A 26231-nucleotide genomic window follows, 5' to 3' on the forward strand; every position below is an offset into this window, starting at 1 on the left:
TGAGGTATTCCATGAACGTTTTTCTTATCAACATTGACCTGACCTATCGACCACTGTAATATGTCGGTCGAGCCGAAGAACGAAACCACTCCCAACAAATCCTTTTGTGTAATGGTGTCATTCATTATTTAAACACATCTTGATTAATGGGGGAAAACAACCGGCACAAGCAACAAGTTTATGGATATGTGTAACAAAAATGCACATTCTTAAAGCTGGTTTGGAAAGGGTAGATGAATGAAGTTCCTTTGTGAAGCGAATTGCATACTTTTAGGCAACTTTATTACTAAGAGTTGGGAAAAGTTTAAGTTAATAGTAAATAGAGTATTTCTCTTCTAAGTATTAGTGAAACTATTCTTATTGAGGATGGTCATCTTTGGATTGAAGATGGACACTTAGTCGACATTAGACTGAATGTCGTCCATACTATAAGCAACTACCTACGAATTAGCTTTGTAGAACTTTCACAGGAACAGCATCGCTTGTCGCATAACCTTTACAACACTTCCACTATTTGCAAGCCTACAGTAGGAACTCTGCAGCTCGGTCCCGAAATGGTTTCCACAGCGTCGACCATAAGCAAATGGGCCGAGTGGTTAAGCTCCGTCTGTTATTATTAAGCGAAGTTTTTGGACAAAGTTCTAGCAAACGGGTTGCATGTCCTGCGACCCCAAGGGAATAAGCAAACGAGAGCAATCAAATAGGCAAGAAAGAGAGAGAGAAAGAGAATAGGAGAGTGGAGAAAAAAAAAAGAAAGTTTGTCGCAAACATAGAGAGTGACTTTGTTTCCCTTGTGAGCGCGCAGATGACGAGAAAAAGGGGGATAAGGCCCACAAAAACTTCCCGAGAGCTGCAAGGGACGGGACGGGCGTTGTTTTCCCGGGGTTTTCCTCCGCACTGGCGTTGGGCTCGAGACAATCAAAGCACTTTTCCCTCGGGAGCACGGTTCGGTGTGCGGTGGGAAATCGTACGACCAATTCTCAAACGGTTTGTGCTTTTCTACGCCAAACTTTTCATTTAATGCTGCTCCAGCTTTTCCCTCCCTCCCTCTATTCAAGTCTGTTCGATTCGGTTTACGTTCCCTGTCGTCCACATCTTCGAGTTACCGACTCGTCCTGTGATGTGTGGATGCTGTGGATGCTTCACAATGGCAAGTATTAGCAGCGATAGTGTGGTTGTAGTTGGTGCTGTTGTTTCTACTAGCAGCGCCAGGAAGCTATTAATAGGATTATGTTATGTGAACTTTAACTTTTCCCGACGGCCTGGTGTCCTGGTGACGTTTGTCGGCATCTCCGGCTAACGGTTTGGGTCAACGTTTATTTGTCTAACGTGGACGGGAAAGGGACAGGTCGGTGCTATGCGGATTGTATGGGTTCCGCTTTTTTGGATCAACTTGCGTGTGTAGATGTGTATGGAAAAAAGCAAATGGAGAGTAAGGACTTGTGAGGTTTGCAGCTTGATGTGGGTTGATTATTTGGATAGTAAGGATGGGCAAAGTCGGCAAAACCGGTAACAATGGTAGAAGGGCATACTATTTGTACAATTTCGGTTTGTGAAGTTGGTGCGAGTGTTAAGTAGTGGATTTGAAGTCCTAATCTAATTATCGGCGGTTAATGCGGTACGATTAAAGAATATAAAAGTTAGAGATAAACGTTCTCCTTGCTTCGTTATGAATGTCGTATCATTAAGTTCATCATGTAGGTCCAACTGTTTGCCCCAAGGATGTATTAAACTTAATATGTTGAAAGCCAGAAACATGATAGTTTAGTCTTCTTCTTCTTCTTCTTAGCTTTAACGACCTTACAGGTCATGCCGGCCATTTCTGGTTTACTAGACTTATTTTTACCACGTAGCCGGATAGTCAGTCCTTGCTACGGGGGGACGGTCCGGATGGGATTTCAACCCAGTCCTGCCGTGTGGACCGGCGCCGTTTATCACATGCACCACCGGGCCGCCAAGTTTAGTCACACGTTTTACATAACTTCACACAAACCACATTTAAATAGGAGGAGCACTTAACCAACCTTTCGAAAACAGCCTAAAAGTATGCAATTTACGCGGCATAAAGCCTTCAATAGAGCGTGTAAAGTTTGAGAGACATTTCTGTGATGGATCTTGTTGTAAATTCAAATTACGTGCATTAGCTAGCTACAAACGCATCGTCTTGACCCTGAAAATAAAAATAATTTGAGGAAACGGCACGTTTAAGCGAAAGGTTTATTTTGACTGAAATGCTCCTTTTTTTTTGGCGGGCGAAAATTTGACAGTTTTTTACGTCTTTTCGCCCTCCCGTCAAAACCATTTGACATTCAACGATGGCACCAATACTACCGAGGAAAACGAACCGTGTACCACAAACATGCTCAGCCTCCGTCGAAAGTAACTCATTTCCCATGCACGCACCACGGAAGTACTCACCAGGCGCCTCCATCTGTTCGCTCTCATTTTTCTAAAGAATCTCTCACCCGTCTTATGCATCTCACTCTCGCGTTCCCTTTTCTGTCTCATCTGCTGATGAGATGTTTTCTTCTGCAGGGAAACCCGAAACGATTCCAAGCAGAAATCCATCGAGCAGGCAGCTAAAGTCGTTCAGTTGTATTCTACCATCCCGCACGTGAAGGACGTGACGTCTTACCGTAAGGAGACACCACGCTCCCCGCACTCAGGAGTGTGTGTACCTCCACTTCCTCGTCGCTCTCTGTGTGTGTGTGTATGCGAGCGTGTGCCCGTGTGCCCCGCGCGCGCTATCTATCTAACGTTTGTCCATTCCGTTTATCCTTATCTTCGCTGTTTTGTGACGTCGCAACGTTGTACATATGGTACAGTGAGGCGAAACACGGCGGTAGACTGCCATTTCATGGCGTGGCCGCCCATAGTGGGCTGTCAGTTGTAAGGTCAATCGAAAAGGAAGTGTGAGAAAGCAAATCTGCTGGATGAATGTTTGATGATAAGGAGAGCGTTAAGGAAAATGTAAGCAAAATCAAAGTATTGTTTATTAAGCTGGAAATGTACAAAATAATGCCCAAAACTGTGGTACACAACAAACAGTGGAGGAAGTAAAAAGGCCACCAACAACTCTCCTCGTGTTATCCTGTGCGTTCGGTGTGTGTTTCGACCGAGAGGCCTCTGCAGGACGATATTGATCTCTACTGCTGCCTTCTACGCTGGTGCTTCAGTGTATGTTTCTCTGTGTGTGTGTGTGAGTGTGTATGTGCGAGAGCCTGCGTATGGCGGCTGTGTGAGTGTATTGCGGTGGAGCCACCCTGCTGCAGTGGTGTCTGTATTGGTGGCGCGCATCCAATGTGGCAAATTATTACGCGAATTCGAAGGAAATAGGATGAAAATATTCCCTTTGCAGATGGAGATCTCCCTTTCTGGTAGAATTGTGGACAAACGACTACGATCGGACATTTGTTGGGAGAATGATGAAGATCTCGTAGCTACCTTCGTAGGGACTCTTGGTCGAACGAGGCAGGACACTATCGATTGGCCTGACGAACGGGCGTGTTTGTATAGGCGTGAAAGGAAGGGAGTGTTTAGAAACTGCAACTGTCCATTCGCTTGATTATTTGTCATAACCGGTACCTTTCTGCAATCAAATGTAAAAACCCCTTTCCGAGAGTTCCCCATGGCATCGACTTCAAGGTTTCGCCCTTCTTCTCGAGAAGAAATCATTTCATGTTGTTGAGTGAAATGTGTTTTATTTTTCCGCTGCCTCTTAATTTCTCTACACACAGCAAAAAGAAAGAGGAACACAAGCAAAAAAAATGATAGGAAAGCATTACACGAATCAACTCTTCCCTTGCCGTCCGTTTTTCCTCAACTTCCGTTTCGTGAGTGCTTCCGAAACTGACAAACATACGGTTATGCCCCGACGAGTGGTCCGATGCTCATTCATTTCCTTTTTGAATTTCTTTGAATAAACTCTCTCGTGCTTGTCCATCTCTTCTTCTACACCAACCAAACCACCCATCCTGGGAGGAGGAGGACTTCGAGGAGGAGAAGGAGACGATCCTGTTCGGGGTGATCCTGTTTTGTGTGAAAGCTGCTCGGTCTCTCTCACATTTGTGAGAACCTACCACCCCCGGAGAAACCGTCTCTCACAACAAACACACGCATACTCCCACTGAGGTGAGAAGGTTTTTGAGCATTGCCCAGCAGCAGTGATGTTTTAGGGCGGTTCCGCACCAAACCAGCAAGGCGCAAGCAGCGACACCAGGGTTACTGTTGTTCGGCGATTCGGTGTATGTTTTGTGTGTGGTTTTATACTCCTGGTTCGCCTAGTTTCGGTGTGTCCCTCCCTGCGTGTACATTGCCGCGTGTGTGATGGTTGAGTGTTTTATTTTCATTTTCAAATCAAAGACATTCTGCCTTCGTTCTGTAAAGTACTGACGGTGGTGGAGTTGACGCTCCTGTGTGCCGTATTATTGTGGTACTTCAGTGGATTCTTCAAAAGAAACACTCGGGAACAGTTGGATTGTTTGGTGACTGAAAAAAACACATCCACAAGCTGATCGAAAGCGGCTTTTGGAGAGATAGCACGGGGTTTTAATGCGGGTTGGATAGCAGGAGATGTCACCCGTGTCAGGTGTGAACACGACAAGGGTGTATCACAACGTGCGGTCATCTGCAGTGGTCCGCAATACGTGCTCCCATGAGTGAGTCTGCCTGCCAAAGAGACTTCACAATACAGCGCGGATCTAGGATCTGAATGGGGCTAAACAATCGACTCCCCGCCCGTGAGGTGTAGATGTGTTTCGTCGACTGCATGTAACGCCTAATTGCATGCTGTTTAGCATTCTGTTTCGATCCTTGACGCAGCCCCAAAAATATCGATAAAGTACTGCTGCTACTCCTGCTGCTGCTGTTGGTGGTGGTTCTGCTGAACGTAAGCGGTATCCCCGGTGAGAGTGACGTATTCGTGGTTAGGCGGACAGATATATGTGAGACGAGAAGCAGGGCAGCTTTTTTTTGGAGGAAGGAAGTTGGTGGAATTCCTTCAGAACAGCCGAAGCCGATGGTATGAGAGACTTACTGGCGCTTCTCGTGCACGCAGCGACGTTGCGTGAGAACTGCGGAGAACCGTGAGCAGTAGTGAGATTGAGCACGCAACCGTTTGCGCTGAGATGGGTGGAAACAAGGAACAACTTTCTCAGCTTTAAAAGCACCCGTTACATATACCGTCCCCGAACGTGACTGTTCGGGTTTTTGGGACGTTTTTATTCTGAGTGTCTGTGTGTGAGTGAGTGAGTGCCAGTATCCTGTTTTCGTGCTGTTCGGCCACTTGAATCACATCCATCCGAAGCGGCCAGTTTGTTGTCGCTGCAGGAAAATCGTGCTCAAAAGCACTAAAACAGCAACAAAAAACAAAAAGACATATTCACACACCCTCTGTATGGGTAACTCACGACCGTACTGCTCGTATATAGCACGAGGGAACTCATGAGTGGCGCTTTTCGGTGATTGGGATGCTACGGAAGCAGCAGCAGCGCGAATCAAGCGATAGGATAACCAGTGGGTCAGTGCTTTCGCTGCCAGGACCAACAAAACACACACTCACTCCACACGCGTAACACGGACGGGGACTAACTTGGCCTGGCTTTGGTTAGTCGGTTTGGTCGGTTAGAAGGCCACTAGGCCTTCGATTGTCTCGGTTCCGCCACATAGAGGAAGCAACGAACATAACACACACACACACACAAGGCCAAACACATTCTGCGGACTGCGGATGTGTAGTGGCCAACACACACGTACACGTGTACCTAATCACACATACACACCAACACACGCTTTGTACGGTGAGGCGGGAACATGCAGTAAAAAGGAAAAACGCCGAACACTCTGAATATTTAAACATTACTGAACGGCCGGGGCCGAATCGATTTAATTTGAGCTAAAACAATACCGAACGGAATCGGTATTTGCTAGTAATAGGGGTAAGGGGTGGTGTGTTGTTGGGTGTATTTATTTTTCATCTTTGTTTCCCCCATTGCTTTCTTCCTTTCTCATTCCGCAGTTCAGTGTGAAGGTATATTTATTGATTGGTGATGAGTTTTTATCGAGTGTTTGGTGAATTTTCTAAATCGCTACCATCGGCACTGGTGGGCGGGGTGTTTGCGCGTTTATTTTCCAACCCCACTTTGAGGTACCACGGGTATAACTTTCAGTGTGTGTGTTGGTGAAAAAATTACAACTGTGTTTTCCTGCTGAAGTGCTGAAGAGAAATGAATTTCAATGAGTGCAAATTACAAGTGAGTCAGTATTGTTTTGTAACCTTTGCGGTGACATCAGCTTAACGTTTGTTTTAAGAACTTTTTTTTAACTATATATGACTTAAAAAGTGAACCTTATATAATGGACTGTAGTGAGCAAATGTAGTGTAATATAATCACCATTACAGTCGGACGAGTAGAAGACCCTACCGAGGGCAAGAAAAAAAAATCTCCCTCAGGAAAGTCTGCATGAAAAATTGCAGAACACACATTCGAACGAAGGGGGGGGGCTTTCCGCGTGTGTATGTGTTTGTGGCAGGAGTACGTGTGCAAACGTGTAAAAAAAAACTTCTAACGTCCGCAGACTCCCTGACGGTACACGTCCAGCAAGTGAACAGCGTGGTGCCGTCTCCAGGTGCCCTCGGGCCCATTTTGGCAAGTGTGCACCTAGAAGAAGGAGAGAACACAAAAACGCACATACGCTCCGTTCACTAAACAGCACGAGCATCCCGATCGCCACTGGCATAGAGGTAAGTTTTGCAGGTGTTTTATTTTGGTGCCTTTTTGTTGGAGAGGAAACTTCAAGGTTTCTTGGTTGGAAATTTTTTGGTGGCCACCACCTACACCACCGGTATGGATAGTTGCCTTGAGGGTTTGGCTACGAATGCTTGGAGCTTTTTGTGATTCCCCCCCCCCCCCCCCCCTGGTTCTGAAGTTTGGTGAACTTGTTTGGGTTTTTTCTTTGCTCCTTCTTCTCGTAATCTGAGCTATTGAGTTTGATTTTCAAAGCTGTTTTGGAAGGATTGTAAAAGAACTCGGCAGTACGGGCTATTTTTGACTATAAACTTATTCATTTAGAAGATATCCGTAACGCACATCAGTCATTGATCTTTTCTTCAAGAACTTATATGCTGAATTATTTGATTTTTAAATCCTTTTTCCTGGCATATTTCAAACTCAAAGTATGAAATGAATCAGCGCACCCTTTTTTTTGTCTGTTTTGATTTATTCACATAAATGTGCTACAGTTCATGGAAAATGCTTTACTGGTCATTATTTTTCCTACTTCAAGTCCCTCTCGAGCAGAGCAATATAAAAATGGCTGTCGTTTGTCTAAGTTCCTATCGAACAGAATGGCTGAACGGTGAAAGAAAGAAATTCACCTGAAAATATGCAATCCGCATGACAATGTTTAATTCTTAGGATAAAATATTCATTATATTCCTTTGTGGTTTGTTGTTTTCAATCATTTTCATTGTGCTATGTCCTTAAAATGCAATTGCGTTAAATTGTAATAACTGAAATTGTAATAACTAAAAAAAATTGATACATATTGAGCAAATGTTACATTAGAAACGTTATTGTAACAATTTTCTAATGCTGCCATCTACCGAAAGCAACAGAAAAGCATTGAAAATGATCCATGGATTAAGTTAACGCGTTTTGATCAAAATGCAAACCATGGGAACCATTTGCAATAAAGTCTAATCATCGCTCGCCACTGTGCGTCCGGATTAATCGTGTGCAACACAAAGCATTTTCCAATCCACATCGCTAATTCCACCAAACGACGGTACGGGTCCAGCAATTTCGATCCAGCATCGTACGTGGGGACTACGAAATGGTTTCGCGAAATGTGCTGACGCTAGTTCCAAATCGTACCTTTTGGTCGCGGGATATCGTTTGTGTGCTGTTTGTTCATCCCCGTTTTCAAAAGGAAAGCCATTTGAAATAATATAAAAAAAACATCGAGTTTGCAACATGAACACTAGCTCTGAAGCGTGTCGTGCGCCACCTTCGAAGGGGTGTTGCGGCGGTACAGTCTATGCTTCGTGGTCCCTTTTTAAATCGAACACTAAACACACACACATGCATACAGTGTCCCAACATTGCATGGTGGATATTGTTGGACCTGACGTAAGCAGCGCTAGAATTGGTTCAATATTCAGTGCATCAGCGCTCGTTTGGACGCAGCTCGTTAGGATTTATTAGCTCGCTCGTCTGCACTGACCCCGAACGCGGGATGAGCCAGCAGCGACACACGGCGTCCATCTTTTTCACTGACGCTAATTATAATAATTAGAATGCAACGCCTGTACCACACAAAAGGCTCCCATTCACCACCGACCCCAACGCAAAAGCAATGCAGAGGAATGCAAGCTTGCAAGCTTGATGAAATTCGTGTGAACCCTGTTTTAGCACCGATGTGTCCCTATTTCGGGTACAGTCGTTAATGCTGGACATGTGCTTTAATGATCGAAAGTTCCAGTGGTGGATGGTTTGTAAAGAATATTTTATCCTAGCAAGGGGCGGATGCGAAGGGGGCATCACAGCATGAGAGATGAGAGTAAATTAATGATATACGAAACTAATGAGAGCATTCTTTTATGAAGTCTAGCTTCACGGTGAACTTCATATAGGGCTCTGATAAACGTAAAAATGTTAGTGAAAAAGAGAGAAAAATATTCCGGCTTAATTACACTGCTGGATAGAATATGCGCATTTTCTTGTCGTAAGAAAATCATTTAAAACATATGATGAAGAAGATTATTTTTCAAAGGCCAAAAAAAAAAACATGCGAATGATGGTATTATTAAAATTCTAACTCGTTAATTTATATGCTACAAAAAAAAGAAGAAGAGTTGCACAAACAGCCACAAACAGGACACGATCAGTCCAAGCAGCGGAGTTTAATTTAACATTCCGCTGCCTTTTTCGTATCATTCGCATGGAACTGCTGCTAGAAAAGCAGCTCCCGAGTTGGTGAAATTGTGTAGATTTGTGTGTTTGGGGAGGGGAGAAAACAAAAAAACAACCAACACACAAAATGGGTGCCATTCACCGTTTGCGCCCATGTCCAACCTGCTATGGTCGTCGGGAGGGGTTCGTCGCCTGTCACGTTCCCGTGGACCGTGTCCCCGTGTTATCCTTTATCCGCTTTTCATCGCAAAGAACGCAAAGGATGTGGAAAACACGTGCACACGAGTGTGTCCGTTCTAAAAGGGATGTATTTTTTGTTATATATATTTTATTTTTATTACACTGATGACGTCCGCACGATGGCGAACGCTGTGTAACATGTTGCCCCAAGGTGAAGAGAGAGACAGCGTAAGAGGGAGAGAGGAAGAGAGAGGAGAGACCTTCTCTTATCCAGAAATGGAAAGTAATATTTATATAAAACTAGAGTCCCGCTTATGTCACCCCGTTTTTTGTGTGACTTCCTTTTACCCAGGAAAGGTCACAACTGGACGTGTTATATGCAAATAAAAGTACGAGAGAGAGAGAAAAAATCCAAATCGAGCAGCAAAAAAAAAAACAGTTAGAACACATCAGGGCTGACCTCGCTAACGGGTTTGCGGTAGCGATGATGACGTCGTCACACTCATCCGGTCCGATTTCATCCCTTTTATGTCCGGTTGCAGGCGCGCAACGGGCCACCAGGCGTCTCCATCGATGAGGTGACGAATGATGATAACGATAATACTGGGCCATGACGATGATGACGCTGATGTTCACACGGTTCGCTGACGATAATGTGACAATTTACGCAACTCCCCCCTTCCTCTCACCACAATTTTACATTCCCACGCTGACACACGTGGGTAGGGGAAAAAAAGGGGGGGGGGGGGGGGGGGTCAAGGGACGTGAGACGAATTTTGCTGAAATCGCGAGTTAACATCGCATTCATTATTATGTTCTCGCTGTATTCTGTGTGTGTTAAGTACTGTAGGGTACCGAGTTTTAAGGCTCAAATTTACCCCAAACTGACAACTTGCTGATGGGTGACGTGGAGACTAGTGACTGACCCACTGAACGAATCAAGGTTCGGAAGATTATTTGGCATGTTTGTTTGGATGTGTGGCGTTGTGTGATAATGTGTGTATTTTCTGCCCCTATTTATTAAGCTACCCATTTCAGTAGGGAACCACTGGGAAGGATTTTCACTGCTGTCACATATTTTTCATTTCACAGTTCCGTGCCTCGATCTCCAACAGAATGTACAGGAAAGTAAATATATTTTTATAAACTCACTGACCCTTCTTTGGTACACGGGAATTTGAGAAAGGTTTGAGCAATTTCAGTCACGATTATGAGACTTCCAATAAAAACCCATTCTACGTTTTTTGGGGACCGAAATTGAATGGACGAAAGTAAATGCGAGCAAAGGAAGAAGCAGAGAGAAAAAAAAACCAACGAACCATCACCGAGCGAGCTGGAAAATTAACAAACCTCACGCTGTGGTGCACGAATTAGCGTGTCCCAGTTACCCAGAGGGACATTGAGCGGCAACCCGCGGTGCTACATTTGTGCCATTTGTTTCGTTTTCTTTTCCTGATCGTCCCGTTCGTTGCCTGGGCTCACGACAACTGTGCGGTCACGTGAAAGCATTTTCCCGGCGTTGACCGGTGCACCCGAGAAAAGAACCTTGCGCGTACGGACAACGGCGCGCCACAAGGATCGGTAGCGTAAGAAGGTGTACGAATGCGACAAAACCCAACTCAGTAAGGGGTCGACTAAGGGGTCGACTGTGTAATATAATGTGTTTCGCCCACCACGCTCTACCTGTCACACAGTAATGGTGGTCAGTGTACCGTGACAATGCCTGTGATGAGACACGAACTGTCCCAAAAAAACCTGAGCGGCACATTAAGCAGCAGTTCTTTTTGTGACATGCGAACAAGAGGCGCAGGAAATTAGATGGTCCCGTCACCCGGGATGACGTAGTGGATACGGGTTTTGAATAAGAATGAAAATGGCCCGTTTGATGATGTGTTTGTTTTGTAAAAAAAAAAATTAAAAGTCTATTAAGAAACGATTTTTAAAAAAATAATTAAATCGTATTTAAATGCGGATTGCATATCTTAAGGCGCTTTCGAATTCATGTGAAGTTCGAACCATAATTTTTCCCTACATTTAATTTTCTTGTAGTATTGAAAAGCTTGGAAAATAAAAATATATAAACTATGAATTTCGCTTTAACTTCGCTTGTTGTAAAATCACGCTTTCCTCAATCCCTGCTCATTAGCCACCGGCTACATTTTACGCCGTCTGAATGCGTTCAATTAATCCAGAAAAGGATTAGGTATATCCGTAAATGGTACAAATTAGTCACCTGTCCTGTGGTCACATTTATGAGTGGCCATTTTTTTTTTTGACGACCAACCTTCGGCTAATGGGCCACATTTGTTCGGCATTGATCCGGTTGCTTTAGGCCGCCCATACTTTCCCTCCTAATCCCGTGCTTTCGGTGGCAAATAACCGGTAAGCTTAGAAGAGCTTGACAACGATAAATAACTTCAAAAATCCCCAAACCCTTACCAACCAGCACCGACCCTTTTTTCGATGCCAGATAGATGCGGGGTTAGGATTGAGGGTAAGGGTTGAGTGGTTCTTTTTGTCGATTCTGTTCGTCTTCTTGGCGGGGGCTTTTCTCCGTCCTACTCTTGCGGTACAAATAGCAGCCAATATGAGCAGTAAACTTCACACCTTTGCAATTAGACCGTTCGCTAATGGTAGGAAGGGACAAGGAGGGAAACCCATTTCCGGGAAGAGAGAGAGAGAGGAAAAAGCGGAGTTCCTAATCCTGATTGATAGGTTGACCTAAACGCTAGCTATCGCTTGTGATGTGGTTCCGTTCACTTGATCCTCATCTCTGCGTCTGTATGCGTGTACGTGTTTAGTGATGCGGAACTTGTTGTAACTTGTTGTTTCGTACACACACACAAAAAACATACACACGTGCAGCGAAAAGCTTCTAAAATGGTAGCGTAGTCCGAGGGTGGAGGATAGAGGAGGGTGTGGTCAGTATGCGACCAGCATGACGATACTATTCCATTTGTGCCGAAGATTTTCCACCAAATTGACCAAATCCAAAATTACCGAAACACAGTGCGAGAGTGAGCCACAAATTGAGCGGATAAAGCGAGATTCGTTCGAAGGACCACTTCCATTTCCGTAGCCGTAGTTTGGACGGTTAGTTCCCGTCAGACAAATACACATCCACACCCACATGAAGGGTAGTTTGCGGCATGTTAGCCGCTCGATTAGACCGTTTATCTAAGCGCGATAATCCTAAAAAGCATGACAATTTTACGCCATTATCGAGTAACCGCAGATCGCTGCAGTGGGAAGATGGACGGGAACGGACAGATGAACGACATCAAAACCATCGTTTCTGGTCAAGAGAAATTTTCCCGTTTATAGATATTTGTTCGATCGGCGATTGCTCATGGTTCGATGTTTGTAACTATTTCCTATGTATTGATTATTTCTGCATTTTGAGGGAGAGAAAAGACATAAAAGCCATGATATAAAAAGCTTACAAAACTAAATATTTAATTTTTTAAATACTTTGAAGAAAAAAAGATGAAAAATGAAAATTTATGCTTTCAAATAAAATTAAAGATCATTAAATTCTTTTCTCTTATCGCTTAACGTATGGAAAACAAATCCTTCCTACGATTATCGTTACGTGAGCAATTCTATAAGCTCAGCATGAAGCTTTCTTTCCTTTTTTTTAAAAAAAAAGAAAAGGTTTAAAATTCTGTGTTACAACGTATGCTCGTTTGTACCCCTTTTCTCGGAAGAAAACGATCCCATCAAAACTGGTTCTTTCATGCTTTATTTCACCGGTGAAAGAAATCTCACCCATTTATTGAAGCGTATCACTCCACCAGACACACACACACACGCACACAGGAGTCGTTCATTCCGTATACTTTTGTGATTAAGGATTCGTACGAAGTATTAACCTTCCGATATGATCAGAAATGGAGCATTGGTGGGTGGGTTGAAATGTGTTGAAGATATGTCATGCTGATATCCTCGGTACACCTGCCGATGATAACGGACCGAAATTCATCAGCTTGTAATAGAAACCGTACCGTGTAAAGTGGAGCTTTTGAAGAAAGCAAATAAAAAAAAAGAAGGCTGAAATCTAATCGGTTCAAAGTGTGGTACAAAGAGACTTTTTGCAAAGGGAAGCTATTCATGGTTGTATGTATGGCAGGAGTTTACTTGATAAGCATCAGCAGAATTCTTTGTTTCCTACCTTCAGTACCTTCAAAGAGTATTCTAAGTCCCGAAACTCGTCCATATCTTTAGGAATTATTTTCAAATAAGATTACTGCTTGTGCAATATTGTCAATAATTCCTTTCTCGCAACTAGGCTTATATGTCTTGTGTTGCCATAGAACCACCACGCCTGTATCACTGGACAAGGTTTTGCCTTTCTGTCTGACATTGCTCAATTCTTACTTGAAGCACTCCATAACACCTGCTACACGACCGGATTACCCTGCACCAAAGCGATGGGGATGTTAGTTTTTTGACAATTTCTCTTTATTTGAGTGGAGTGCAATAAAATTCTTTCCCTAGAAGCCATTAATTCTACCCCTCCCCAGCACACATATGTGCTCAGGTGCAGTGAAGCTCTCTGGCACGATCTTAGACCGTACATGGTACGCAGTCCTCCTTGCGTATGTGAGGACAAAAAGATATAAAAATAAAAAAAAGAGCAATCATGGGAATGCCACTAAAACCCATTCGTAGAAGAGCAAACTCTACACGTCCTATTGGTTGAATTTCTTCAACGCGTCTCTTTTACGCGCCTTTGGTTAGGCAAACTGCACAACATTCGAACCATTTTACCATGGGGGGAAATAGAGTTAAAAGAAAAAAAAGCTACTGCTGCAATGTGCGTGCGTTTGTATGTGTGTGTGTGTGGGAATAGAACTAGTTCCCAGAAACGTCGCCACGTGACCGTCCAGTTGGTTAAGGGTCATGATACTCTTGAAAAGAACCAAAATAAAACTGAAAAGTAAGAAGGAGAAGGAGGACTAGGAGGAGTTTTATTTTATCATCATTTTGACTCCCTTTACTGCGCGCCCTCGTCTCTCTTTGTCTGTGTGTGGCAGGAATGTGTACATGTACATGTCATCTCTCACACATCGTATGTGTGCAGCGACCTGCCAACGCAAAAAGGTTGGCTTAGATATAGCGAATGATTGAGCCTACTTGACCATACAAGTAGGTGCGGACTGGTGCGAACAGGCAGAAAAAGCTTCTCTCTAAAATGGAAACACACAGCATTATCTGCAGCCGTTTGCTCTTGGAAGCTTTCAGCCTGGTCTGGGAATAGAAATGGGACATTTCCCTGACGCTGCTGGAGGTGGAGTAGTAGTACTAGCAGCAGCAGCAGCAGCAGCAGCAGCAGAAGTAGTATTTTGAATTATTAAAGTTTCTGCAGAGGACATACCGCTTACCATTGGGGTGCCTGCTGATGTGGCTGTTGGAGCTGTGAAATAATTGTACATTTTACCCCTGTGCTGCTGCTTGCCTAGCATGATCCCTTTTTTTCCGAAACCCCGGGTAGGACAACCAAGGCTAGCCTAGCAACAACGACGGGCCTGTGTCTCGCCTGTTCCATTTTCATTCGGATGATCTCCAACAATTGCCAGTACTCTGGGATTTTTGAGGGATGAAACAAAGGAGGAGAAAAAAAAGGGTTGGAAGAAATAATATAAAACCCATGTTATCCGCCATCATCATACCCAGGAGTCCCGGAGAGAGATAGGTTGGGGTTACAATAGTTGTTAGCCGTTGTTCTCGGTTTACTAAAGGCTGGTAGTCACCTACCAGTACGCGGAACCCCAACGACGACGACGGTTGGCTGTTGGTTTAGGTTAGTTTATACCGACCGGTTTGACCGGTTTGCCCACTGATGATGGTAACGATGAAAGATTTGGATTCCCGGTGACTACTTGTACCCGGACTACTACTGGGGAGGTACTCCGAACGTGCACGGTTTGACTACATGTCACACACATACACTGGTCGGTCATTGGTCTGCTAACGATTATGGTTGAAAAAGCCAATGGGCCTGGGTTTTATTGTGCCTTGAAGCGGGACTTTTTTTTGCTCTGCCTTTATGCCTGTGGGTATGTATATAGGGAGTGCAATCCTGGGATCCTAGGGTATAAATCAGCCACTCGTTATTCATCCATCCATATGCATTCATCGGTTTGGACATTGGGTGTCTCTGGATGGTGCAGTTTGATGGACCAGTAGTGTCAGAATGCTGGACTCTGCAGGGAACAGGACTCTATCCTCCTTTTGGACAAGGTTAGTGACGCAAATGGTTCCACATTTTTTATTCCACACAACTGCCACTGAGCAACTAACGTGTGCGTACTTACCGAACGTTTCGTTCCATGGAGTGACACACTTATCGACGTTTGGGGGATGTTTTTTTTTTTAGGGAGAGAATAAAAGATCATCCTAACCAGTTAGAAGTTGAACCCGCATTTCAATGAGAACCAAAAAAAAACAACCATGTGACAAGAAACCCATCCTGACTACTTAAACACTCCACCCACTCGACTCCGAGTTAGGTTGGTCGTAAAAGTGTAAATTTTATTACGGACCAAAAAGATGGTCCGCGCGGCCACCAATCCGACGTGACACAACTCTGGCTATCTGGCTGCGAGTGAGAAACCCTGACCGACTGCTGTCACCACAAAGCGTCCACTAGTGGGGAAAAGGGATATTTTAGGGTATATCCTCAAACGATGGAGGATCGTTCCTTAATTGCTACAACGTGTGGTTTCGTGTACGTGTGTTTGTGAGTGTGGGGACACCCCTGTTTGAATGCGGGACCATCGTTCGGTGTCGACGCTGCTAGTGTGCTAGTTTGCAGGACAGTAATAGCAACCAGCAACCAGTAGCGTGGGATTTATGTGCTCGCCTATTGGGGAACACACAAACACACAAAATCACTGCCCTTCCCCGAATGATGATGGGGTCTTCAGTTTTTATTCAACTTCAGCGTGGTTTCACCGAAAAGGGACGATATAAAGTATCGTTTTTTCCGGGGGTTTTTTGGTCGCGTCAACGAAACGGGAGACGACCGAAAAACTCTATTATCAAGCTTTCCCACTAAACTGGACATGTGTACGAGTGCGGGGTTTAAGATTGGAACCATTTTCTGACACATTAATTGGGCAGTAAACGTAACGTTCGGTTCCGAGTGGTTGCACACACTCGGCAGTGCGCAATTGGACTGGCGGACGGGTTACTTGGAAGTTTACTCCACTTTGACTAATATTTGAACAACTGGTGTTTGGCTGTTGCGGGTGATGACGTGGTGACGTTGACCAGGAGTGTTGTGACCGTAATAAACGCTTGACGTCGACAGCTGGGCGGTAGCCATCGTGCAATAAATTCAAACGCAAGCACCATAAATCCATTTCAAACTATTATTAATTTCGTTTTATCAGCAACTATTTTACGCTGGACAGCAAACTGAGGTATAAAGTAGGGTATTATTGCTTCAGCACTGTACAAAGCACGATAACAGACGGTCAGATTCAATTCAACTCGATTCAACTCGGGATGGGATGCATTCGCAAAGGGATCTTCTCATTCGGTCTCTAGAGCCGAAGTCTCATAATCTTTTTTTTTTTACTTTACTGCAGAAGGATGGTTCTTGTGCTGAGTGCTGAAGATTACCTTCTCCACCTGGTGAAAAAGGAGACAAGATAAGGAAGAAAATCCTTCCTTACCGTTGGTAGGCGTTCATTACCGAGACCAATTCTACGATTACAAGCTCAAGTGAGTTTGGGTTTTGGGGGGGCGAAAGAAAGAGAAGCAAAAAACTGAATGGTGAATGGTCAGATTTTATTGGTAATCGGTCAGCCCGAAAGCTCGTGACAGAAAGGTTTTCTCTGCGATAGTACGATAGTGCGAATGTACGGCTAAGTCCCTGTTACAGGAGTGCACTTCTTTCAAGAGCTTTGCCATGATCGGTATCGGGGAATCGTCCTCACTTTGTGCAGGGATGAAATTGCTTCTGCAGAACTATAAAGCCACCGTAGCCCTCGAGCAACCAATGCTCGTTGGGTTGCAGGTGAAAATTATTTTCCAGAGTTTGCCCTGTTCGAGATAAGTGCGAGTCGCTGTGTAACGTTATATATATATATTTGCTGATAGTTCAAGCAGTCTCCGATGAGTAGAGCAGATTCGAGGTGAAAGAGCTATGATTGGGTTCGAAGTTTGTGTGGAATTGAATATGTTCACACAAGTGATAAGATTCTTCCATTCTACTACGTGATAAGTAGCGCAAGCAATTTACAAGAAACGAGAGAAATTGTGTATTTGTCCAATTTCTTTATCTAAAGCGTTCTTCTTGTCTAGAAAGCTTGGAGATGTTTCGCGGAGTGTCTTACCTCGTTGAAAATTTTGCTCTAAAGTAATATAGAATATCTGTAACGGATACGCTAATCCGTAAATTTTGTCTTACAAATTGCATAACTTTAGGCGTTTTAACATGGGAGCTGGAAATCTTCTTCGTTTCCCATTCTAAATTGTACAGCATTTCTGTTGCTTTTTTCGCTTAGAATTATCATCACACAAAAATCACAATTCTTTAAATTACCTCACGTCTCATATCTTATGCACTCAAAACTACTTTCGGAGCGGCGTGTTTGCATCAAAGCAGATCAAATAGGAGATTCTTTCCTGCAGATTGCGTTGCACCATTTGTGCTTGTGTTGCAATTAGCAAAATTAAAACTCTTCCCTCGTGCAGCGTAGCTACCAACTTGGACAAAATCTTTTGAGCAGAGCTCTATACAAATAGCAGCAAAATTGGTGCAAAATGTACCGTGAAAATGTGCTCCAGTTTGGGGCTGTTTTTGTTTAGGATCGGTTGTTTAAGCGGAGCAATTTTTTTTTGTATCTGTCACGTCTGATGTGTTTTCCAACGATTGCAGGCATCTCCAGCTGAGATGTAGTGTCTTGTGAGGGCTTGGTAGTGTTATGATATTTTATGTGCTTCCATGTTCTTTGCTTCGGGACTAGTCGACTGAGTCGACGGACCTCTTGCTGACTTGCTGAGTTGATTTGTTCACACAAGATCGAATGATTGCACCGCGTGAGATAAAGTAAAAGCAGAGAAAGATGTCCCGATTTAGAAAAACAGAGGTTATACATCGATTTAAGCTTGTCAATGCCAAATTTCAAACAAGAAAAGGGTGAGCAAAATAATGTCACTATTGCAGGGCGTGGGGGGTTTTTTTTGAACAGCAAGACGGTTATGCAAATCTTTGATCGATCGTGAGCGATGGTAATGTCTGTCTGTCTGTCTGTCTGTAGGTCGTACGGTTGGACGTTAGGTCGCGTTCGACTCTACGTTCGACCGTAATCGATCAAGAAGGTGCGATGTGCAGCTGTTTGTGCAATGAGCCTTCCCACACTCGTTCGTTTCACTGTGCAAATGTAGACACCTAAGCACACCGTTCTTTGCAGGCTGCAGTGTCTTTCGTGGCCACATCCAAAACCCAAAAACCGGAGAGTTGTCATTTTCTGTGGTTTTCTTGTGTTTCCACGGGTGCTGAGACTTTCCCCCTTCGAAAGGGCTACAGAACGAGAAGGAAAGAAATAAAATAAAACCAACATGCAAACGAACAAACGAGCCCGAATGTGGGCTTTGTTGGCAGAAGGTTTTTAGAATTCCCGCAAGCGGTACGCTGCATCGGAAGCGGCAGGCATTCACGAAGAAGCTGACTGGATACAATTTTTGGGCTGACTTTTTCTTCCCTCCCTCCCAAAAACCTGACGACTTCGACTTGATACCGACCAAGAAAAAGAGGCGAAACAAAACGACAACTACGACGAGAAGAAATCAAGTAAAAAGCCATCCTAACGTCCCGGGGTTAGAGATCTTTAGCAGAGAAAGATACGCGAACGAACAAAACGTTCCGGTGAGCGAGAATCTCCCGATGCAAAGACATAAAACGACTGAATCTATGCAATGACATCGGGAAAACTGACAAAACGGATTCCGAATCCGTTGCACGGTGCAGCAGTAGCTGAGAAAAAAAAATCCCCCCGAAATAGAATAGAATCTCGTTTGGTGGATTGGCTTTAGCTGTCGTCGTCACACCAGACCGAAAACCCAGGCCAGAAGAATCAGGTTCTATCAGTGAACGAAGTTATCGCGACCTCTGCCCCTTGTTGGAACACCACCCACAGCGATCGGTGATTGAATCTGGAGTTTATTTGGATTCTTACTCCCTTCCTCAGCCATCCGCTTCATCTCCTCTTCTTCATCTCCTTTCCAATGCATCGAGAACGTAGTGGATTTTCTTTTTCACAGGTCGTTGTTCCGCTTTGGGTTTGATAAAAGGATACAGTTTTTTGTGTGCTTGTGGATGCTTTGCCATACAAAAGAAGCCCCTTCTTCCAGTGGAAAGAAATGGCAACACGTAAGGAAAATAAAGTACCAGATCTTTCGATCTTTCTTCTGTATCTGCGTCGCGATCTGTTAGCGTTATGAAGTTGGCAACGGTTTTCACCTTCGAACAGTGGAAGGTTCCGTTTTTTCTCCTTTGCCGCCTTTGCTCCATTCACCGCGACCGATGCCCACGGACCGGCGGAAATTGGTACATTTGCATTTGCCATCACATCCGGGCGAAAGGGAACGCAAGCAATTAGTTATCGGTTGTTATCGACCATTTCTGGCAGCGTTCCAAAACACGGGCGGCACATTGTAGAGACACGGAGGGAGGGAGGGTTAGTTGAGGGGGGACAGCATTGGATGCACCATTTTGTGTGACAATTCGCCTTCTCACCGAGGTGTGGACAATGTAGATATCGAAGGGCCACCGTATACAATGCGGCGATTTTTTTGTTTGTTTGTTGCTTCAATGTATGATGCACCATTGGAAAACATCGTCCAGGCAAACCGTTTTTCTGTCAGCAAAAATGTTGTGGTTGTCCTTTTTTTTATTCTTGCTTTCTTACACCCAAATGGAACGAGAGTGGGAATATTTATATCCATCCGCTTTTGTGGCGTGAAAAATTGGATCGGGTAAATGCATTTCTGTTCATCAAGCACGGGAACACTTTAATTAAGAGCGAATCTCACGAGACCAATGTCCCATAAACAGTGTTTCGCTGCTTTTTTTTATTTCACAGCCTGTAAAGCGCTACTTTGAATATGGAGGTGTTTTGAGTAGAACCAATCTGTTAAATTTTGGTTAGCTTTTGTTGCTTTGTAGTTAAATAAAACTACGCGCCAAGTATTGCACCGTTCCGTTGGACAAGTGATCGATCAGGGATAGAGAGAAAAGGGTTTTTTCTTTTTCAATTAATTACACCCGCAGTGTGTTTCAATTTTTGAAGCAAAACCCCATTCGAAAGTGGCTCCGAGTGAGTCCCCTTTTTCGATTTATCTGAGGGTGCCCGTATCTTTCCGAGGGTCCCGATGCTGGTACGGTGTCAAAGTACGGACGCGATTGAGATGAAATCGGCATCATCAATTCACGTGCGTCTATTGAACCGGTTCATCCATCCAGCTATCCCCAATCAAGAGCCGTCAATTTATTTAACCCCCACAAAATCCGCATTTTGGCTGTAGCTAGACGATACGGCGCTCTGGGGGAATGACTTCAATTAGCTGAAATGTTTAGGAGAAAGGATTTATTTAGCTTGCAGCTAAAGTTACGCTACACATGATTGACATTTCGAGACAAATGGTGTTTTATTTCCAGAATAATGTTTTTTAATGTTTTATGCGCAGCATAACGATTAGTCCGAATTGAAACTTAGTCTTACCAAGAGATTAATGTTCTATGAAAAGTATAGCTTCCAGGCAAACCAATAAAAAGCGCCTCCGATGTATGCAATCCGCATAACACCGAAAAAGTTAGATTTAGCTTTATGGACTGCTTAATGCTTTGAAAAGTGTTATTAAAATAAATTTCAGCGTAACATTTAGGGCTTTCGTTTCAATCAGAAAGAGCTAAAGAGAAGGATTGATCAATAACCTTCAGAAAAAAAAATAGCAGTTTCGCATCCACTATCCAATAACATCAATCGAACCTCTAAAGACCGAACCCCACACCCCAGTGTGTGCATTTGCATGCCATTTATATCATCCATCTTTCTCGAATTGCGGCACGGACAGTCGGTCCGATCCAAATGCGGCACAACGTACACAAACGAACCCACGGAGATACATTTCGGACACACTGTCAAACTGATCAAATGTACATTAAATTTCCATTTGATGGATCTCGCAAAACAAAAGTGACAGATTGTCACAAATAGCGCGTCACGCACGAGGACGAACATCAGGGTATGTCAATGTCACGATTGCAGAAGGTTCCACTCGCAGCAAACTCCGTGCGTAGTGCAGTGGAGTTGTAGTGATGGACAGACCATTCGATGGATACGGCCAAACGACACAGTCCGACGGTTCGTCACTTGATACACGTCCTTCAAAGCCGTTCGGGCTGGTCGTTTCCAGTGCCAGTAGCATCGTATCGCAGCTGGATGTGTAATAAAAATATATAGTTTAATATGGAAAGGACCAACAACCGCAGGCGAAAATGCGCGCACGACCAAAAAACCCGTCCCGTACCGAACGAAAGACCGATCCTTTGGTCTGTCGCAGTAGTGTACGTGTGTGTGGGGCACTTTACAATCCGGTATCGCTTGGTGTGCAGCGATGTAGGAGAGGCTTTCCGGAATGGAAGCGAACTGTGCCTAATAAATCACACGCTCCACGGGACGGCCGGATTGTATATGTGAACGTTGTCTTTCTGGCCCTGTTACGGTACCGACGGTGCCTACGTATAGAATGTGGAAGATCCACATCCTAAGCATGTATCTAGTTTCGCGCATTTTGCAACTTAATGGGTCGTATAAGGTGTGGTAGTGTTGTCCGCTGCAACGGAACGGGTTTTTCGATCGTTCCGCTAGCACCGGTCGATGCATCCGGTTGCATTTGTTTCGCCTCGCGCGAACTAGCCCCGTACGCAGCCAGTTTCATAGCATGGGTGACCAGGCGTCTCCATTCGGTGCATGTTCAACATGTGCCGGGGAAGGATGCGTCCGAAGCGGCGTTGTTTGTGTCCGTGTGCAAGCATGGGATGCATTTTACATTTTGCAAAAAAAAAACCCCGGAAGCACACTGTTTGCCGGAAGCAATAAGCAGAAGCAACCGCCTGCAGGAAATCGTGAAGATGATGAAGAAAATAGAAGAGAAAATATGGGTTAAAGATCTTCCGTTTTTTTTTTTTTTTTGCATTACTTCGAAACGAAATCCGTGGTGTACGAGAGTAACGAGAAATGAAAAGCTTCCTTCCCTATTCGAAGCAGAATGTGTTTATTCCCATTTTTGCAGATAAATTTTTATTTATCATCTCAGCTCATCCTCGCATCCGTTTGGACGCCGCCTGGCATGGTGTATGGGGGATGTGTGTTTGGCCCGGTTTCGTGCCGGTAGTTTTGTGCTTCCCAATCCCTTAAGGTTCTCTTTTCACAGTTTATTACCACTGTCTTACCGGGGGCTCAATATCCAATCTCCGGACATCGATATCGATACGTCGCAGCCAGACGACGAAGCACAGTGTGACGATCCTTTTTCCGAAACCTCGATCAGTCGCAGCAGAAACAGTACACTGTGTGGGAATGGGGGTATCAATGATGGGAGTTAGGGGGGGGAAAGTTTCCGGTGTTTGCAATATCGGACATTTATATCCGGCACCTCGGAACCAACTGTGTAACTGAAATGTTTGGACGAGAAGTCGTACGTGAAGGGAAAGGCGAGGGAGAAACCTTCATCACGGTGCCTTGCATCGGAGTTATCGAGAAGGTTACATTGAAGCTGTGCTGTGCTGGCGATGATGATTACACTACAAGCTACACAGACACACCAACGCAGATGAGAAAGAATCGTTCTTTATGGTACGTACTGGGCAAGCATCCCAAGTCAATGGCAAACAGTGTCCGATGCAGTGCGCCTTTACGCTTCGGGTTTATTTTCGATATTTACCCATGTCAAATAAAAACACAGGCTCCGGGACAAACGGGTTGTTTAGCATAGGGAGAACGAATGTTGCAGTAGCAATGGAAAAACAAAATAAAAACAACCACAGCACAAAAGTATATACCAACCAGCATACATTTTACTGTGGGTTAAATAAAAACCAAAAAAAAAAAAACACACAACTCTGTTTGAGTCGGGAGAAGTGAAATCAAACAGAAACCATAATCCGAATCGTTGAACTTTACTGCTCTACGGGGTTGTTGGTAATAAAATTCAAAAGAAATCCATTCGGTAGGTTACGGTAGGACACCTTTGTTCTTGCGCGCGGGTGAACGTACACATTGTACGTCCGTTCGACATTGATTCGGACGTTAGCTAAGGCACCATCTCAACTGCCGACATTGTTCCGAAGGAAGGTACAATGTTTTTTTTCTCCTGCCACATGATGTTTTGTATAGAATCATTAATTATGTGCTTCAAAAATTTTTGCTACCAAATGGGGTGGACAGAAAATAAATTCCGGACGGTATGCAGCATATGAATATTTTATATGTATATTTTGACTATGGTTCATGTGTGGATTTTTTTTATTTTTATTTCACGTTATGACCGTAAACTTACAAAACTTTTTGTTTCAAATGTACTGTACCAAAACAACATACTAAAAAAAATGTTTTCCCCAATGCAATTAAGTCTCGACAAGCAACACGCCAATCTTGGAAATAAAATGAAACATCCGCTAGGCTGCAAGCCTTAAGAAATTTTCAAACTTTTTAGAATTTTTTTCTTATTTTGTATTCTTTTTTGTATTTAAAGTATTATTTGAATGAAAAGAAACCCATTTCAACCAATTCGCATTAAAATAAATCAATTTAATTTTTTTTTCTAAATTTCCTCAAAAAAACGTAAGGGGTAAGCCTTATAAAATTTTCGAGTAGAAATTTTTTTTTAATTTTTTTTTGATTTTTTATTCTTTTTTTAATTTAAAGCATTATTTGAGTGAAAAGAAACTTATTACACGATTTTTTGAATAATCATGAAGCAGAATTAAAAATATTTTAAGAATTAATTCTCCTAATGCTAATTCAACCCAAACTAAAGCACACCATAAATCAGTTATTACAAAACTGTTTTTTCTTATCTTTGCCGTCATTTATTGTCACAATCAATAATGACGAGCACATTTGTTAGATAATGCAGCATAAAATACGCATGTCATAGTATCGTCGGGCTGGTGGAATACATTCATAAAACATTGAGCAGCATATTTCTTTTCTCATGGCTGTTTTCGTGCAGCCATACATACACACTCCAACGAAGAAACGAAAGACAACGAAATTTGATAAAAAAAAACCCCAGCAAGAATCATGCAACTTCATGGCTGTCTAAATATTAAACATAAATACATTGATGACAAAACTGAAGTTTTCCATCTTTCGCGTGGACGCAACGACGATGATATGTGTGTTTTTCTTCATACACACCAGCCTCTGCCAGCCATTCGGTACGCTTCGGAATAGCCCATATCGATTTCCTTTACTTGTCATAACAATGGAACAGCGAAACAGCGCAATGGGAAGCGAGCGCAAAAACAATCGATGGCGAATTATATTCCTCCTTCCCGTAAGCGTTACATAAGTGCTCGATCCTGACAAATGTTCGGCCTCCCCCGTGCCCAAACCTCATCCCTCTTATCCTGTCTGTCTTGTACAAAAACAAAGAAAGAAAGAAAGAAAAACGCAAATAAAAACAAACTGCCAGCGAGTTGAAGAGCGGAAGTGGAAATATGAAGAAATCCATCCACCAACTAGATAGCGCGTCCATCTTTTTTTTGCTCTCTTTCGACCGGAAGTTGTCGAAAACAGACGCAGGACTAGCAGGAACAGAGCAACATAAAGCAACGGCGACAGCGTAGTGAATTTGTTCGGAGAGTGCGAAAAAAGTTATCGTAATATTCCACACATGTCTTCCCTTTCTAAGTCAAACAAACGAACACGTACAAAGCAAGCTATTTTGACAACCATTTTGTGGATCCTTTGGATGCGGATCTGTTGGCGAGGCGCTCTTCACATCTCGCCGTGCGTTATGATGTTATGACTCGCGAATAGTGGTAAAAAGGTCCGTTTTTAGTGCGTACCAGCTCATCAACTACATCGGTGAACATATGGTGGCGATGTGGTTGGCCAACATAGTCGCTGTGCTGATGGTGAACAACAAAAAACCACTCCGGAACTCCGTCAAATGTTTCCTTCCAGAGCGGTGCGTTTCTTCGTTCGACCTTCAATAAGCACCGTGCTGGTACGAGTTGTTGTTCACGAAAAGAACATCACCGTACACGATGAAAAATACACGCGCATACACACACACACACGTTGGGGGGGGGGGAGTTTTTCGGTGGATTCGAAAGATTTGGATGAAGTTTCTCCGGCAACAGCTGCTCCGGGCGTATCGAAGCGTACATCAAGAACTACCCGACAAAAACCCAGCCGCTTTCCTTGCTAGTGTTAGGAGTAGTTTGCTTCTTGTTTCCAGTTTGCCCGGGCTATAACTCAGCTAGCACACCACACCACCGTACCTAGTTCCGGCGACGACGACGACGACGACGACAAGGACGACTCTAACATCGGTTGTATTTTACGGTCGAAATATCTACCGCCCGGGTGAGTTGTGGTCGAATAACTGCGGCAAGCACACCGGTTCCCAGGGCAGGTTCAGGCGGCATTCCATACCCGATACCTCTTCGGGCGTACTTCAAGCAATAGTGAAGTACATTTGCTCGAGCAATATTTGGGTAATATAGCCATAGTTAATGCAGTAACAGCTGGAGAGCATAGTTTTGTGCCATGTTCCGGGGATTCTTCGTCATGGTTTGCGATGGAGCGATTCCATGGGGTCGTTGCGAACAAACGAGAATGAACTGTACATACATATGCTTTTTGAGGGATTTTGGCAAACGTTGAACACAATCAAAGTTAGCAACCTCTACAAACGCATACGCTTTAAAGCTGTGAAATCTTCCGCAACGATAAACTGTCATTTCATTTTGTCTTTTGTATGTTTTACCAACATCACACAAACGAACCATTTCATTCCCTTCCAAACATGTGCAATGAATGCAAAAAAACGCCTAAATTTATGCAATGCAGATAACATTATTATCATTTCAACCGTGCGCCAAGGAAGCTG

At 43.8% G+C, this 26231-nt stretch overlaps 1 protein-coding gene across 6 annotated transcripts in view; it reads left to right on the top strand.

Annotated features, from left to right (window-relative positions):
* The first annotated feature begins 2669 nt into the window (after positions 1-2669).
* LOC125771283 (glucose transporter type 1) overlaps positions 2670-26231 on the top strand; it is a 167771-nt gene continuing 144209 nt past the window's right edge. The window contains exons 1-2 of one of the 6 annotated variants that reach the window (XM_049441756.1): positions 2670-2970; positions 6017-6028. The gene's annotated coding sequence lies outside the window, so the exon portion shown is untranslated. The other 5 variants (XM_049441764.1, XM_049441759.1, XM_049441758.1 and 2 more) reach the window with 5 other exon arrangements.

Source organism: Anopheles funestus, chromosome 3RL (genome assembly GCF_943734845.2).
Source record: "Anopheles funestus chromosome 3RL, idAnoFuneDA-416_04, whole genome shotgun sequence".
In the NCBI taxonomy this organism is placed as follows: domain Eukaryota; kingdom Metazoa; phylum Arthropoda; class Insecta; order Diptera; family Culicidae; genus Anopheles; species Anopheles funestus.